This window comes from Chlorocebus sabaeus, chromosome 23 (genome assembly GCF_047675955.1).
Source record: "Chlorocebus sabaeus isolate Y175 chromosome 23, mChlSab1.0.hap1, whole genome shotgun sequence".
NCBI classification, from domain to species: domain Eukaryota; kingdom Metazoa; phylum Chordata; class Mammalia; order Primates; family Cercopithecidae; genus Chlorocebus; species Chlorocebus sabaeus.
In genome coordinates, this window is record NC_132926.1 from 55,320,604 (window position 1) to 55,339,090 (window position 18,487).

The 18,487-nt window shown below is 42.8% G+C and overlaps 1 pseudogene; it reads left to right on the forward strand.

Annotated features, from left to right (window-relative positions):
- The first annotated feature begins 250 nt into the window (after positions 1-250).
- LOC103244451 (bolA-like protein 3 pseudogene) lies at positions 251-653 on the forward strand (annotated as a pseudogene).
- The last annotated feature ends 17,834 nt before the right edge of the window (positions 654-18,487 follow it).

Here is an 18,487-nt window from a genome sequence, read left to right on the forward strand (position 1 = left end):
AAGAAAGAAAAGAAAGAAAGAAAAAGAAAGAGAAAGAAAGAAAGAAAACAAAGGAAGGAAGAAAGAAAGAAGGCCGGGCGCCAGTGGCTCACGCCTGTAATCTTAGCACTTTGGGAGGCCGAGGCGGGCTGATTGTAAGGTCAAGAGACCAAGACCGTCCTGGCCAACATGGTGAAGCCCCGTCTCTACTAAAAATACAAAAAATTAGGGGCATACAGTGACCTCGGGCAGCAGGTCCCGTCGGCCAGGCATGGCGGCACGGAGCCCGGCCGCAGCAGCGCCTCTGCTCCGCTGGATCCACGGGCTTCCACTTCACCACCGGATGTTTGCCACCCAGACTGAGGGGGAGCTCAGAGTGACCCAAATTCTCAAAGTTTCCACGAGCTACAGCTGTCAAAGTCACTGATGTTTCAGGAGTTGTGGGACGATGTATGAAATTAAAATTGAATCAGAAGAATTTAAGGAGAAGAGAACTGCCCAGCAACACCAGATGGTTAATCAGGCACTAAAAGAAGAAATCAAAAGGATGCATGGACTGCGGATATTTACCTCTGTCCCCAAACTCTGACCACGCCCTGGCTGCATAGATGCTGCTGCTTAAGACCTTGGATGAAATTGACTGACCTCATTCTTCCCTAAGCATTCACCAAAAAATTTATATATTTTGCTCATATACATTTCCATATTATAATTATAAAAGATGTATAACCTATTTAGATGTTAATTAAAGGAAACAAACAACTGAAAAAAATACAAAAAATTAGCTGAGTGTTGTGGCACATACCTGTAGTCCCTGCTACTTGAGAGGTGAGGCAGGACAATTGCTTGAGCCGGGATGCAGAGGTTGCAGTGAGCTGAGATTGTGCCACTGCACTCCAGCCTGGTTAATGGAGCAAGACTCTGTCTCAAAAAATAATTAATTAAAAGTGCGTTATGCTGAGTGAGAAAACCCAGTCTCAAAGATTATATGCCTTATGATTTCATTAATATTACATTTCTGAAGTGGCAAAATTACAGTAACTAAGAACAGATCAGAAGTGGCCAGAGGGGCCAGGCATGGTGGCTCATGCCTGTAATCCCAGCACTTTGGGAGGCCAAGGTGGGCAGATCACCTGAGGTCAGGAATTCAAGACCAGCCTGACCAACATGGCAAAACCCCATTTCTACTAAAAGTACAAAATTAGCTGGGTACGGTGGCGCGCACCTGTAGTCCCAGCTATTCAGAAGGCTGAGGCAGGAAAATCGCTTGAGCTCGGGAGATGGAGGTTGCAGTGAGCCGAGGTCGTGCCATTGTACTCCAGCCTGGGTGACAGAGGGAGACTCCATCTCAAAAAAAAAAAAAAAAGACAGGGTGCAGTGGCTCATGCCTATAATCCCAGCACTTTGGGAGGCCGAGGCGGGTGGATCACCTGAGGTCGGGAGTTCAAGACCATCCTTGCTAACATGGTGAAACCCCATCTCTACTAAAAATACAAAAAATTAGCCAAGTGTGGTGGCACACGCCTGTAGTCCCAGCTACTCGGGAGGCTGAGGCAGAAGAATCACTTGAACCTGGGAGGCGGAGGTTGCAGTGAGCTGAGATCGCACCACTGCACTCCAGCTTGGGCAATAGAGTGAGACTCCGTCTCAAAAAGAAAAAAAAGTATTAAAAAAGTGTGTGTGTGTGTGTGTGTGTGTGTGTGTCTGCGGGAGAGAGAGAGTTAAAAAAATTCCAAACCCTCCAGACAGAGGACAGTACCTTTTTCTCCTCCTGGTGATCTTTAGGAAAAAAAAAAAGAAAACTGATTTCAAAGCCTTTGCTAATTCTTCATGCTGCTGATAGTAGAAACTAGGTATAAATGGCTGTTTTGTTTTGCTAAGTAAAGCATCTCAAATAATTTTCTTGTTGGTGCAAAGATCTGAAGAGCCCAAATTATTTTCTTCATTGTGTGCAGGAGTCATCTTAGAAAATTATTTTTGTGTTTGGGAAAATGTTTGTTGTTTTTAGTTTGGATTTGAACTTCATCATCGCTGAGAATTATTGCTCATCTGTGCTTGGTGTGTGTGTGTGTCTGTGTGTGTGTGTGTGTGTGTGTGATTTGTCCAAGGCCTATCCCTAGGAGACAAGAAGTCCCTAGAGAAAATAAAGGGGCATGCTTTTCCCTCACACTGCCAGAGAACAAAGAAGATGCTCTCTTTTGTTAAATGCCTGTCTGTTCCCATTTGAAAGATTGGAGCCTGGCCAACATGGCAAAATCCTATCTCTATTAAAAAAAATACAAAAATTAGGCCAGGCGTGGTGGCTCACACCTGTAATCCCAGCACTTTGGGAGGCAGAGGTGGGTGGATCACTTGAGATCGGGAGTTCGAGACAAGCCTGGCCAACATGGTGAAACCCTGTCTCTACTAAAAATGAAAAATAAAAACTAAAAAAAGTTAGGCTGGACATGGTGGTGTTCACCTGTAATCCCAGCTACTCTAGAGGCTGAGACAGAAAAATCACTTGAACTTGCGAGGCAGGGGTTGCAGTGAGCCGAGATTGTGCCACTGCACTCCAGCCTGGGTGACAGAGTGAGAGTCCATTTCAAAAAAACAAAACAACAAAAATTAGCTGAGTGTGGTGGTACATGCCTGTAGTCCCAGCTACTCAGGAGGCTGAAATGGGAGAATCGGTTGAACCTGGGAGGTAGAGTTTGCAGTGAGCCAAGATTGTGCCACTACACTCCAGCATGGGCAACAGAGTGAGACTCCATTTCAAAAAAAAAAAAAAAATTGTATTGCTTATTTTTTTTCTTATTGATTTAAAGGGATGTTTTATATATTCTGAATGGGAGACTTTGGATTTATGTATTTCACGTGTCTTCTCTCAGTCTATGGCCTTCTTTCACTCCCTTAATGGAATCTTATGATGAAGATAAATTTTTAATTTTAATGAACTTCAACTTTTCTTTATGGTTAGTGCTTTTGCATGAAGTCTAAACAATCTTTTCGCTAACCTTAAAGTGTTTATATAACAGTTGCCTCGGCCGGGCATGGTGGCTCACGTCTGAAATCCCAGCACTTTGGGAGGACAGGGCGGGTGGATCACTTGACTCCAGGAATTCGAGACCAGCCTGGCCAACATAGTGAAACCCCATTTCTGCTAAAAATACAAAAACTAGCGGGTGTGGTGGCGCACGCCTGTAATCACAGCTACTTGTGGGGCTGAGGCACGAGAATCGCTTGAACCTGGGAGGCGGAGGCAGCAGTGAGCCCAGATCGTGCCACTGCACTCCAGCCTGGGCGGCAAAGAGAGACTGTTTCAAAAACAAAAACAGTTGCCTCTATTGACTCAGGATATACTCTCTATGACCTACCAGCCTTTGGGTTCAGTACTGAGGACTCAGCACTCTGTATTTGGTGGTGGAGAATGACTCTTCTCTCTGTTTCTAGATCACTCTGTTTTCAAAAGCTAGGCCTAAAAGCTTTCAGAAAGGAGCAGTAATCAAAATCATTGACACATTGTTCAGCACTAGTATTCATCAATCAGAATGAACACTGGTCATAAGCAGTCTGTACTAGTGAAATAGCAACATCATCGACCTTGCTTATAGGAAATGAAAGTCATTTACCCGTGATCCAATTTCTTTAACTCTGCCTCAGCTATGTGGGCTGTGGTTGTGACTACTGTAAACAAAAAGTATCTGAGACAGGTCTCAATCAATTTAGAAGTTTATTTTGTCAAGGTTAAGGACAGGCCTGGAAGAAATAAACATGAAATCACAGAAACAGTCTGTGGTCTGTGCCTTTCTCCAAAGATGATTTTGAGGGCTTCAATGTTTAAAGGGGAAAAATGGGCTGGAGGGGAAAGAGGAAGTATGTGGTAGTCCACATGTTGCAGGAGAAAAGGAGCAGGGAGGGTAATAGTCAATTATGTATTCATCTCGCTCTAAGTAAATCATAAATCAGCACTTTACATAAAAGAAGGTGAACACGGAGTAGCTACCTACAGAGAGATTTAACCTTTTATCTGTAGCTATCTGCTTAGTAACAAAAGGAAATGCGATTTCTTTTTATTTATTTATTTATTTATTTATTTATTGAGACAGGGTCTCGCTCTGTCACCTAGGCTGGGATGCAGTGGCGCAATCTTGGCTCACTGCAACCTCCACCTCCTGGGTTCAAGGAATTCTTCTGCCTCAGCTTCCTGAGTAGTGAGGATTACAGGTGTGCAGCACCACCTCCACCTAAAGGAAAGGCGACTTCTTTTTTTTTAGGCAGGGTTTCACTCCATCACCCAGGCTAGATGCAGTGGTGCAATCTCGGCTCACTGCAACCTCCGCGTCCCGGGTTCAAGCGATTCTCCTGCCTCAGCCTGCCAAGTAGCTGGAATTACAGGGGCCTGCCATCGCCGTCGTGCCTGGCTATTTTTTTTTTGAAGACGGAGTTTGGCTTTTGTCGCCCAGGCTGGAGTGCAATGGTGCAATCTCGGCTCACTGCAACCTCTGCCTCCCAGGTTCAAGGGATTCTTCTGCCTTAGCCTCCCAAGTAGCTGGGATTCCGGGCCCATGCCGCCACGCTTGGCTAGTTTTTGTGTTTTTAGTAGAGATGGGGTTTCACCATGTTGGCCAGGCTGGTCTCGAACTCCTGACCTCAGGAGATCCACCCACCTTAGCCTCCCAAAGTGCTGGGATTACAGGCATGAGTCACTGTGCCTGGTCTAAGAATGCTATTTTCTGAAATAGAAAATGTATATTTATATTAGACCGGGAGCTCAGTCCTCAAGCAGGTTCAAAGCTCTTTCTTTGTGTTTTTGTTTTCTTGTTTTTTAAGAGACTTTTCTCCAAAAGTAAGAAAAAAGAAAAAAAGTTGAAAAAAAAGAAAAAAGGTAAAAAAAAAAAAAAAAAAAAGGAAAAAAAAAGAGTTAAACTTTTCTCCTAGTAAAAATGGCCAAGTAAAATGGCTAAGCTAGCAAAAATAGCTAAGAAGTCCAGAGGTCATTGTTCACACTGACAAATCATTTACAATGAAGATTCATCTGTTTTTTGGGAGGAGTTTGGGGGGGACAGTGTCTCACTCTGTCACCCAGGCTGGAGTACAGTAGTGCAATTATGGCTCACTGCAGCCTCCAACTCCTTGGCTCAAGCTATCTTCCTACCTCAGTCTCCCAAGTAGCTGGAAGTACAGGTGCATGCCACCACACCAGGTTAATTTGTGTGGGTGGAATTTTTGTTTTTGTTTTTGTTTTTGTTTTCCGGTTTGGGTTTTGGTTAGAGACGGGGTTTCACCATGTTGCCCAGGATGGTCTTGAACTCTGGGCTCAAGAGATTCTCCCACTTCAGCCTCCCAAAATGCTGGGATTATAGGTGAAGATACATCTTTATAATGGAGATGTTAACATAATGTTAACTCCTGGCAACAATGGAGGCAAAGTTACACAAGGGACATCCATGCATTCTTCCATGGTTATTTTCCTGGAAGATAAAGTATTGCTCGGCAATCATTCATTAAGAAGATAACGACGGCTGGGCACAGTGGCTCACAGCTGTAATTGCAGCACTTTGAGAGACTGAGGCATGTGGATTGCTTGAGCTCAGGAATTCAAGACCTGCCTGGGCAATATGGCAAAAACATGCCTTTACAAAAAATACAAAAATTAGCCAGGTGTTGTGGTGTGTGTCTGCAGTCCCAGCAACTTGGGAAACTGAGGTGGGAGGACAGTTTAAGCCCAGGAGGTCAAAGCTGCAGTGAGCCGTGATTGTTCTACTGCACTCCTGCCTGGCTGACAAAAAAAAAAAAAAAAAAAAAAAAGGCTCGGCGGGGTGGCTCACATCTGTAATCCCAGCACTTTGGGAGGCTGAGGCAGGCAGATCATGAGGTCAGGAGACCAAGATCATTCTGGCCAACATGGTGGAACCCCTTGTCTACTGAAAATACAAAAATTAGCTGGACGTGGTGGTGCATGCCTGTAATCCCATCTATTCGGGAGGCTGAGGCAGGAGAATTGCTTGAACCAGGGAGTCGGAGGTTACAGTGAGCCGAGATCGCACCACAGCACTCCAGTCTGGCGACAGCAAGACTCCGTCTCAAAAAAAGAAAAAAAAAGGAATAAGATAATGGTGTTTAACATTTAAAATTTTATCAAGATTAATTCATTATGTTTAAAATCATGTCCTTAGGCCATCCAATTGCAAAATGCTGCTAGCACACCCAATAAAGAAATGGAGTTAGAGAGATAGAACATTCCTTTCCTGGCTGGGCATGGTGGCTCACGCCTGTAATCCCAGCACTTTGGGAGGCCAGGTGGGTGGCCTCGAGGTCAGGAGTTCAAGACCAGCGTGCCCAACATGGTGAAACCCCATCTTTACTAAAAAAATACAAAAAATTAGCCGGGTGGTGGTGGTGTGCACCTGTAATTCCAGCTACTCAGGAGGCTGAGGCAGGAGGATCGCTTGAGCCTGGGAGGTGGAGATTGCAGTGAGCTGAGATTGCATCACTGTACTCCAGCCCTGTACTCCAGCCTGGTTGACAGAGTGAAACCCTGTCTCAAAAAAAAAAAAAAAAAAAAAAAAAAAAAGAAAAAAGAAAAAAAAAAGAATATTCCTTTCCTACAGGTTTTCATGGGAACCTAAGGAATATTGACTATAAATCCATTATATTTTGGTCCCACAATTTCATAATTTAGAATTTAATGACTAATAAAATGAAGAAAGAGGAAAACTAACATTTCCATCAAAACTAACAAACCATCAAAATAAAATGTTACACCAAAGCATGTAAAGCCCTTTAAATGCCTGTGCGGACAGGTTGGGGATTGGACCTTAAGAGTCAGGGGTGGTGCAAAGCTCCACGGGGATCCCAGCATCAGCTTCTGGGCTGTCTTTGTCTTTCACATCAGCTATTCAATAAATGGTCATTGCAGAGCTGCTCTGTGTGAAGCACTGTGGTAAAAGTGAAGGGAAATACCAAGAGGATTAAGGCACGGTCTCAGTCCTTAAGAAGATTTATACAGGCTGAATAGTGATAGAAAACACTACCGAAGCCCAGCAAAAGAGAGGATTATTTCCAACACGACAGATGTGAGAGGGAAAACTTCATGGACAAAATGCAGTTGAACTGGGCTTTGAATGGATGGAAGGTCAGCATATGGTTATATCCAGCAAGTCTGAAAAACAAAAGAGCTAAATCCAAGACAAAGCGCAGGCTAGGTATGAGGACTTTGAAGGAAGTTGTTGCCAAGAAAGGAGTGTGAGTGCAAGCATATGTGGGGGCGATGGGGGTGGCATGAGCATCATACAGTAAGATGCAGTTGTACTAATGAAGATTGACTGGAGTTGGATGGTGATGGTCCCTATAGAGCATTATGTTGTGGATGTTTCAATCATTAATGGGTTTTTGGTAATAAATATGCATAACATAAAATTTATCATTTTACCCATTTTTGAGTGTACAGTTCAGTGTCACTAAGTACATTTGCATTGTTGTGGAATCACCGCCACCATCCATCCACAGAACATTTCATGAATGGCTTTTTTTTTTTTTTTTTTTTTGACAGTCTTCTTCTGTCACCCAAGCTGGAGAGCAGTGGCGATCTCGGCTCACTGCAACCTCCATCTCCCGAGTTCAAGCAATTCTCGCGCCTCAGCCTCCTGAGCAGCTGGGACCACAGGCCCGCACCACCACGCCCGGCTAATTTTTTGTATTTTTAATAGATACGGGGTTTCACCATGTTGGCCAGGCTGGTCTCAAACTCCTGACCTCAAGTGATCCACCCAACTCGGCCTCCCAAAGTCCTGGGATTACAGGTGTGAGCCACTGCGCCCGGCCTATGAATGGCTTTTGAACAGGAAGATGACAGGACCACAGGTGACTACATCATTCTAGTAGCAGCATACAGAATTTACAGAACTGTCCCAATTTATGTATGGGAAAGGTGAGAGAGGAGGCAGGGGACGAACTAAGAGGTTATTGTAAGACACTTGGTGCCAGGAGAGTAGTTCCCACAATGAAAGTTAAAGAAGGAACAGCTATGCTAGGTGTGGTGGTGTGTGCCTGTAGTCACTGCTTAGAGGTTGCAGTGAGCTCAGATCGCACTACTGCACTCCAACCTGAGGGATAGAGTGAGACCCTGTCTCAAATAAACAAAACAAAACAGAAAACCCACCATTACCACCACAAAATAAAAACAATATTATGAATTAGCTATCAGTATCCCCATTTTCAAGATGAGAAACTGAGGATAAGGCATGTGGTGTACGGAGCATGCTTAAAGTTGCATAGTAAGTGATGGAGTCAAAACTCAAATACTGGCCGGGTGTGGTGACTCACACCTGTAATCCTAACACTTTGGGAGGCCAAGGCAGGCAGATCACCTGAGGCCAGGAGTTTGAGACCAGCCTGGTCAACATGATGAAATCCTGTCTCTACTGAAAATACAAAATAAATTAGCTGGGCGTGGTGGTGCACACCTGCAAACTCAGCTACTTGGGAGACTGAGGCAGGAGAATCACCTGAACCTGGGAGGCAGAGGTTGCAGTGAGCTGAGATCGCACCACTGCACCCCAGCCTGGCTGACAGAGCAAGATTCCCTCTGAAAAACAAACAAACAAACAAACAAAAACAACAAACACAAAAAACCTTCAAATCCTAGTTGGTCTAACTCCCAAGTTGATGCTTTGAAGTACTGTACTAATGGTTTTTAGTTTGTCCCTGGAAAAGTTTGGTTTTCCTGTTTAAACGTATTCTCTCTTGTTTTCTCTTTTTCTACTTTCAAATTTTTACATATCAGATAAAATTCTCTGTGGCTCAGTAAAGTTCTAGGTACTAATGAGAATAGTCCAAAGTGTGTAAGTTCCCATTTGTTGATAAGATACTCCACTTGAAATCTTGTTAGTTACAGAGGCACTGATAGATGTTTATGTCTGACTTCCATAATACCATAATATCTCTAGGAAATATAATATCATATTTCTAAAGAAAAAGTTTTCCCTTAGTAAAAAAGAGCAAAACAAAACAAACAAAAACCCCAAAACAATTTATTAGAAAGGCTTTGTTTTTTCTTAAGCGACACAACACTGACCTCTTCTGGTCAGGAGGCAGAAGTATTAGGCAAATAATGAATTTGGAAATCAGGGTGGAAAAGTCAGGTTAAGGAGAAAATAGATGAAGAAACAGATTTCACAGAAGACTTGACATTTATCTTGGATTTGACACTCTGACAGAACAGAGGGAGAGTGCATTCCACATGAGGAGCAGTGTGTGCAAAGCAAAAATGGTTCCTTCTTTTGTGATGAAATACATCTGCTGCAGATAATTATTCTTTTCTTTTTCTTTTCTTTTTTTCTTTCTTTCTTTCTTTTTTTTTTTTTTGAGGGAAGGACTTACTCTTGTCACCCAGGCTGGAGTGCGGTGGTACAATCACGGCTCACTGTAGCCTCGACCTCTCAGGCTTAAGTGATCCTCCCACTGCAGCCTCTGGAGTAGCTGGGACGACAGGAGTGCACTACCACACCCAGCTAATTTTTGTATTTGTTGTAGAGACAGAGTTTTGTTATGTTACCCAGGTTAATCTCGAACTCCTGGGCTCAAGCAATCCCCTTGCTTTAGCCTCCCAAAGTGTTGGGATTACAGGTGTGAGCTATTGCCCAGCCCAGCCATGCTGTTGATAATTTTTAAACGTATAGGGATGTAAATAAGAATCATCCATAACTCCACCAAGCAGAAATAATACCGGAAATATTTGGATGCACTGACTTTGTTTTCTGGTCATAAACGTTATTTTTGTCCACAAAACTAGGTAAATCTCAACTTATTCCGTATTCTATCACACACATGTTCCCACATTCTAAAAAGAAGAAAAAGATGTTTTCTGAAAGGCAGGCTTCTATCAGTAAATCATGTTAAAGAGCTCCTGGAGTGCAAGATATCTGTTCATAGAGGGTGTAGCCCCTTCAGGATGTCCTGTAACATTCCCATTCCTCATTCCTAGGAAATTTATTTGGTCTCAGTAATTACCTTGGATTTTGAATTCTAGTTGAGTGGTATAAACATAAGAAATACCTCAAAATTTTACTCAAAGACCTTGCTGGAAATTATCCCATCACCAGCTAAATTTACCTTTGTTTTCAGTGGAGGACAAAATTCTTTTTTTTTGAGATGGAGTTTCCCTCATTGACTAGGCTGGAGAGCAATGGGACGATTTCAGCTCACTGCAACCTCCGCCTCCTGGGTTCAATCAATTATCCTGCCTCAGCCTCCCAAGTAGCTGGGATTACAGGCATGCAACACCATGCCTGGCTAATTTTGTATTTTTAGTAGACAGGGTTTCTCCATGTTGGTCAGGCTGGTCTCAAACTCCCGACCTCAGGTGATCCGCCTGCCTCGGCCTCCCAAAGTGCTGGGATTACAGGTGTGAGCCACCGCGCCTGGCCTGGAAAGATTCTTAATAGACACAGAGTGCTGATAATGCTTCCTCTTAAAGAGAAGTGGGTTAATTGGCTCTGGCATATTTTAGTGGTAAGGTAGTGTTAGGGGGTTATAGGAAGTAAAAATCTACGTATCCTAAATAGCTTTTAGAAATTCAGGACTACAGCTTTTTGTTCCTTACATGTGATGTATAAAATAACTCCTCTACGAGGTACTCCCAGTTATTTCTCGAGTCTTGGACTGAACTGGGTGACAGAATGGCATAGTTATGTAAATTATAGCTCACTGTTTATCTTTTCTCATATACCTTTACTTAGGTTTCAGTACTTGCCAAATAAGGAGACAGAATTAGTCTAGTATTTCTTCTAATTCTTTGGTCTGTACTTATGTTCTCTATGTTACACGAGTCTGTGTGAAGAGAGTCCACCAACAGGCTTTGTTTGAGCAACAAGGCTGTTTATTTCCCTTGGGTGCAAGTGGGCTGAGTCCAAAGAGACAGTCAATATCAATATTGACACGCAGTCCTTTTGCAAGAATGAGGCAATGAGTTCGGCTTGCTGAGAGGTAGTGGAGTGGGACAGAGTGGTAGCCTCAAGGATAGACGTGGAAGATACTATAGCATAGCCTGCCTTTGCTGGTGAGTAGCGATTAGGCCTGGTGGAACTGCCATCAATAAACTAAGTGTGATCAGGTTGAGGAACAGGAAAGAAGGAAATATGGGGAACTGGAGTGAATGCCAGGTGGATCAGAGAGATACAGCCATGGGGGTCAGGTGTGGTATCAGGAATAATATGGGAGGCCGGATTGAAGTCTGGGCCAGGAACAATGGTAATTGTGAGAGACTCAACAAAGAGTGAGTACAGCTGAAGGAGCTGGGGAGCAGAAAGTATATGCGTCAGGTGTGAGGAAGAAAATAGATTTTGGAAGTTATGAGAACTGTAGAGAGTGAGTTGAGCATAGTTTGTGATTTTGAGGGGCTCTGAAAGTATTAGAGCTGCGGCAGCCGCCGCACACAAACATGAGGGCTAGGCTAAAAGAGTAAGGTCAAGGTGTTTGGACGAGAAGGCTACAGGGAGCGGTTCCGGTGCTTCTGTAAGAAATCCAACCGCACACTCTAGAGAAACATGAATATCTAGATGAACTTGAACACAGGGCTTCTCCTCTCCCATTTCTAGTCAGAGGGCTGTCTTTGCAGGAGGGGCAGGATGTCAGTATTTCTCATCCTTCCCCTTACCTGTTTCTCAGGCTAAGCACCAGGCAAGTGTTACCAGGAGGTGAGGTGGGGACTCTCTTCTACCCTGCTCCAACCCATGGGATAGAAGCTCTCTACATTGGGCACAGAGCCACCAAGAATATTGAGGCCCCAATTACACTTGCCCAGGTTGTAAGGTGGTGGTTCCATGCTGGGAGAAGCAAGATAAGAAGACCCAATTACACTGTCCTCCCACTCCACTGAGTGCTCAACTCCTGGAATAGGTGTGTCATGTGGAGAGATTTGTGCCTTTTTTTTTTTTTTTTTTTTTGAGACTGAGTTTCACTCTTGCTGCCAGGCCGAAGTACAACTCCCAGGTTCAAGTGATTCTCCTGCCTCAGTCTCCTGAGTAGCTGGGATTACAGGCTTGCACCACCACGCCTGGCTAAATTTGTATTTTTAGTAGAGACGGGGTTTCTCCATGTTAGTCAGGCTGGTCTCAAACTCCCGACCTCAGGTGATCCAATTGCCTCGGCCTCCCAAAGTGGGAGGTGTTAGCCACCACGCCTGGCCTATGTGCCTTTTTAAAAATCATCCCAAACTCCACAGCCATGGCTTGGAGATTTTGCCTAAGGGGAGAAGCAGGCCATAACACACCTACTTTCTTCCCAGAGGACGTGACTTTTTTTGCAAAAGTGTTCGGAGAAGCTTAAGCCTAAGGTGCTCTCCAACACAAGGGAGGTTGTCATGAAAGGCAATCGAAAGGAGATTGGTAGACTCACTGGAGATATAAACTGTAGACTGGCTAGTTTGAGAGAACCAGGGAAAGAGATAGCTGGAAGAATCCTTCTGGAGTAAGAACAAATCTCATTGACCTTGAGAACTATCCCTTCAAAAGAGCCCAAAGCTGTGGTGGCTCATGCCTGTAATCCCAGCACTTTGGGAGGCCAAGGTGGGTGGATCACTTGAAGTCAGGAGTTCAAGACCAGCCTGGACAACATGGCGAAATTATCTCTACTAAAATTACAAAAATTAGCCGGGTGTGGTGGTGTGCGACTGTCATCCCAGCTACTCTGGAGGCTGTGGCACAAGAATAGCTGGAACCCAAGAGGTGGAGGCTACAGTGAGCTGAGACTGAAAAAAAAAAAAAAACCCAAAAGTAATGGGATTAGTCTCTGGAGCAACTCATTCCTTAGGGTGTTGTTGAAAACAGTAGAGCAATCAGCTGCAATTAGTGGAGCTTAACAGCTGGGTGGAGTCAGGAAAATAAATATTGAAGAGAGTTCTGCCAAAACCACTGTCCTCAGAGGGTAACTGGGCATACCCAAGGCTGAGATCCTGAGAAACAACATCAGAGGTTTAACACTGCAGGTGGATGTGGGGGTGGGAATGGGAGTGGGGAGAGATTATATTTCACTAAAATTATCCAGCCAGTCACTAAACAAATAAATAAGCAAATAAGAACAAAATGCACTAGAGTTGGGTGGGACTGGAAGGAATTAGTACCCAAAGTTGCTACAATATATTTTCTAAAATATCCATTTTCCAAGAAAAAATTTTGAGACATGCAAAAAAAGAGAGAAGTATAATCCATTAACCAAAAAAAAAAAAAAAAGCAAGTAAGAGAAATGACCAGCTTTGTTTTGTTTATTGAGATGGGGGTCTCACTATGTTGCCCAGGCTGGTCTTGAACTTCTGAGCTCCAGCAGTCCTCCCTCAGCCTCCCAAAGTGCTTGGATTACAGGTGTGAGCCATTGTGCCTGGCTGAGCTGTCAGTTTTAACAGAGCATTCAAAGGAACCATTATAAATATGTTCAAAGAACTAAAGAAAACTCTGATTAAAGAAGTAGTTCCACCAGCCTGGGCAACACGGCAAGACCTTGTCTCTACAAATAAATAAATGAAAATTAAAAAAAAATCAGTAGGCCAGGTGTGGTGGCTCACGCCTGTAATCCAAGCACTTTGGGAGGCCGAGGCAGGTGGATCACCTGAGGTCAGGAGTTCAAGACCAGCCTGATCAACATGATGAAACCCATCTCAACTAAAAATACAAAAAAATTATCTGGGCGTGTTGGCGGGCACCTGTAATCCTACCTACTTCGGGAAGCTGAGGCAGGAGAATCACTTGAACCTGGAAGGTGGAGGTTGCAGTGAGCCAATATTGTGCCACTGCACTCCAGCCTGGGCGACAAGAGCGAAACTGTCTCAAAAAAAAAACAAACAAATTTGGTGTGGTGGCATGTGCCTGTAGTCTCAGCTGCTCGGGAGGCTGAGGCGGGGGAGTGCTGGAGCCTGGGAGGTGGAAGCTGCAGTGAGCCATGCTCTTACTACTGGACTCCAGCTTGGGTGACAGAGCAGGACCCTGTCATGAAAGAAAAGAAAAGAAAAGAAGGAAGGAAAGAGAGAAAGAGAGAAAAGAAAAGAAAAAGAAAAAAAATAAAATGAATAGTTTCAGCTTGTGGAACATGTGGAGGTGCTGAGAGGGTGGTACACCTGAAGAGAGCATAGGCGCTCCCTGCTCCTTCCTCCATACCTTGCCTTATGCATGTCTTCCACCTGGCTGTGCTTAAACTGTATCCTTTTATAATAATAATTAAAAAAAAAAGTAGTAAAGGAAGATATGAGAAAAATGTTGCATTAAATAGAGAATAACAGTAAAGAGATAGAAACTATAAAGAGACAAATGGAAATTGTGGAGTTGAAAAATATAACAACAAATTAAATATTAATTCACTAGGGGTTGGGGGTAGGGAGGAGGGGATTCAACAGTATCTTCAAACTGGCAGAATAAAAAAGTAGGGAATTTGAAGATAGATTAATAGGGCTTTTGCAACATGAAGAACAAAAAGAAAATAGAATGAAGAAAAATTAACAGAGTCTTAGAGAAATTTGGGACACCACTAAGTTCATCAACACAGAAGTAATGGAAGCATGAAGGAGAGGGGAGAAAGAATGGAGCAGAAAAAAAAATTGGAGATATCATGGCTGAAGTCTTGCCAAATTTATTGAATGTTAACTGACACATCTAGAGTGCTCAATGAACTCTAAGTAGGATAAACACAAGTAGACCCACAAACAGAAACATCATAGAAAAAATGTCCAGGAAAAATGTTGAGACTCAGCAACAAAGAATAGTCACAGAAAACAATGAGTCACTTACAAGGGAACCCCAATAACATTAACAGTTATCTTTTCAGCTGAAACAGTGGCAGCCAGAAGGCAGTGGAATAACATATTCAAAGTGCTCTAAAAAAAAAAAAAAGGAAGAAGAAGCAAAACTAAACCCGACAACAAAGAATCCTATATCCACCAAAGCTTCTTTCAAAAATGATGGTGAAATAAAGAGTTCCCAGATTAACAAACACTAAGACAATTCATTGCTAGTAGACATGCCTTAAAAAAAAAAAAAAGTAAAGGAAGTTCTTCAGACTAAAAGAAATGGATCTCAGAAGGTAATCTGAATCTATACAAAGAGCAGTAGTGACTTATTTGGCTCTGGCTGCTGTAACAAAATACAGTAGACTGTGTGGCTTAAACAACATTCATTCAGGTCTCACAGTTGTAGAATCTGGGAAGTCCAAGGGCAAGGTCCCAGAAGATTGAGTTCCTGGTGAGAGCCTTCTTCCTGGCTTGCAGATGGCCACTTTCTTGCTGTGTTATCGCATGGTGAAGAGAGTAAGTGAGCTCTGGTCTCTTTCTCTTCTTATAAGGATATTAATCCCATCATGGGGCTCCACCCTCATGATTCCATCTAAACCTACTCACTTCCCAATACGATACTCACCTCCCAATACAATCACATCAGGAGTTGAGGTTTCAACCTTTGAATCTGAGGGGACAAAAACATTTGGTCCCTAACAACCAGTAAATGTAATTATGTAATTATTCAAGATAGTATAAGTACATATTTCTTCTGCTTTATTCTTTTAACTGATTTAAACAGCAATAGTATAAAATAATATGCATACACTGTATTTTGGGGCCTATAACCTAAACAAATATATTTGCCTGGATGGGTGCGGTGGCTCACGCCTGTAATCCCAGCACTTTGGGAGGTTGAAGAGGGTGGATCACCTGAAGTCAGGAGTTCGTGACTAGCCCTGCCAACATGGTGAAACCCTGTCTACTAAAAACACAAAAATTAGCAGGGTGTGATGGCACATGCCTGTAATCCCAGCTACTCAGGAGGCTGGGGCATGAGAATTGCTTGAACCTGGGAAGCAGAAGTTGCAGTGAGCCAAGATCACACCACTACACTCCAGCCTGGGCGACAGAGTGAGACTTTGTTTCAAAAAAAAATAAAGTTAAAAAATTTAAAAAAACAAGAAAATATTTGCCAATAACAGCCCAAAGGAGACGGATGGTGGCATAGCTGTTTTGGACTAAAGAAATGACTCCAGATGGTAACTCAAATCCATAGGAACAAATGAAGACAGCCAGAAATGATAAGTAAGAAGGTTGATATAACAAAAGCTATAAATATATACTTGCTATCTTTCCTTCTTTCAGCTTCTTTAAAAGATATAAAATTATATAATGTAATGATTATACCAACGTACTGTTGTATTTGTAACATTTAAAAATGTAATATGTGTAACAGTAATAACACAAAAACGGGGGGCAAGAAATAGAGCTATAATGAAGTAATGGGTCTATATCTCACTGAAATTAAATTAGTTGAAATCTGAAGTTGATAAATTAAGTTGCATATGGCAAGCCTGAGAGCAACCACTAAAGAAATACTTCAAAAAATATATTAAATAACTATTAAATAAATTAAAATGCTACTTTGAAAATATTCACTTAATGCAAAAGAAAGCAGTAAATGTAAATTGAGGAACAAAAAGGACATGAGGCATATAGAAAACACAGTAAAACTGCAAATGTAAATCCAACTATTATTCATATTAATTCAACATTCTTCTTTTTAATATTATCAATAACAAAAACTCAAGGGGGGGAAAAAAAAAGACAATCTGAATAGACCTATTATAAGTAAAAAGATTGAATAAATAACCCAAAACCTAACTGCAAAGAAAAGCCCAGGCTACAGATTGCTTCACTGGTCAATTCTTTTTTTTTTTTGTTTGAGATGGAGTCTGGCCCTGTCACCCAGGCTGGAGCGCAGTGGCACGATCTCGGCTCACTGCAAGCTCCGCCTCCTGGGTTCATGCCATTCTCCTGCCTCAGCCTCCTAAGTAGCTGGGACCACAAGTGCCGCCACCACACCCGGCTAATTTTTTTGTATTTTTAGTAGAGATGGGGTTTCACTGTGTTAGCCAGGATGGTCTCGATCTCCTGACCTTGTGATCCGCCCGCCTCGGCCTCCCAAAGTGCTGGGATTACAGGCGTGAGCCACCGCGGCCGGCCCGCTTCACTGGTCAATTCTACCAAACATTTAAAGAAGAATTTATACCAATTCTTTTCACATTGTTTCAAAAAAATAGGAAGGATATTTCCCAATTCATTCTATGAAGCCAGTATTACTGTGATATCAAAGCTGCACAGAGCAATATCCCTTTTGAATATGGATGTAAAAATCCTTAGCAAAATAATATCAAACCATATCCAGCAGCATATAAAAAGAATCATAAGCATACCTCATTTTCTTGTGTTTAGCAGACACTGTGTTTTTTACACATTGAAGATTTGTGGCAGCCCTGTTAAGTCATTGGTGCCATTTTTCTAACACTATGCACTCACTTCATGTTTCTGTGTCACATTTTGGAAATTCTAACAAATTTTCAAGCTTTTTCATGATTATTATATCTGTTGTAGTGATCTGTGATCAGTGATCTTTGAAGTTACTATTGGAATTGTTTGGGGCGCCATAAGCTGCACCCATAGAAGACAGAAACTTAATAGATAAATGTGGTGTGTGTTCTGACTGCTCCACTTACTGGCCATTCCCCTATTCCTACGCCTCTCCTTGGACTTCCCTATTCCCTGAGACACAACAGTATTGAAATTAGTCCAATTAATAACCCTACAATGGCTTCTAAGTGTTCAAGAGAAAGGAAGTATCACACGTCTTCCACTTTAAATCTGTTGGTTCTTGCTTTGCTATAAAGGAGTACCTGAGACCGGGCAACTTATAAAGAAAAGAGGTTAAATGGGCTAATGGCTGTGCAGGCTGTAGAAGCATGGCGCCACCATTGCTTGGCTTCTCGGGAGGACTCAGGGGGCTTTTACTCATGGTGGAAGGCAAAGGGGGAGCAGGCACATCACAAGGCAAAAGCAGGGGCAAGAGTGAGTCGGGGTGGGGGAAGTGCTACACACTTAAAGAACCACATCTCATGTGAACTCAAAGTAAAAGCTCACTTATCGCCAAGGGGATGGCCCAAGCCATTCATGAGGGATCTGCCTCCATGATCCACACACCTCCCACCAGACCCCACCTCCTAGACTTGGGATTACATTTCAACATGAGATTTGGACAGGAACATACATTCAAACTGTATCAAAACTGAAAGCTAGAAATGGTTAAGCTTAGTGAAGAAATGTTGAAAGCCAAGATAGGCCAAAAGAAAGCCTCTTGCATCAAACAGCCAGGTTTTGAATGCAAAGGAAAAGTTCTTGAAGGAAATTAAAAGTGCTATTCCAGGGAATACATGAATGATATTAATAAGTCAAACAGTCATATCGCTGACATGGGGAAAGTTTTAGTGGTCCATATAGAAGGTCAAACCAGCCACAAAATTCTCTTAAGCCAATGCCTAATCCAGAGCAAGCTGAGAGGTGAAGAAGCTGCAGAAGAATAGTCTGAAGCTAGCAGAGGTTGGCTCATGAGGTTTAAGAAGTTGATGAAGCTAGCAGAGGTTGGCTCATGAGGTTTAAGAAGTTGATGAAGCTAGCAGAGGTTGGCTCATGAGGTTTAAGAAGTTGATGAAGCTAGCAGAGGTTGGCTCATGA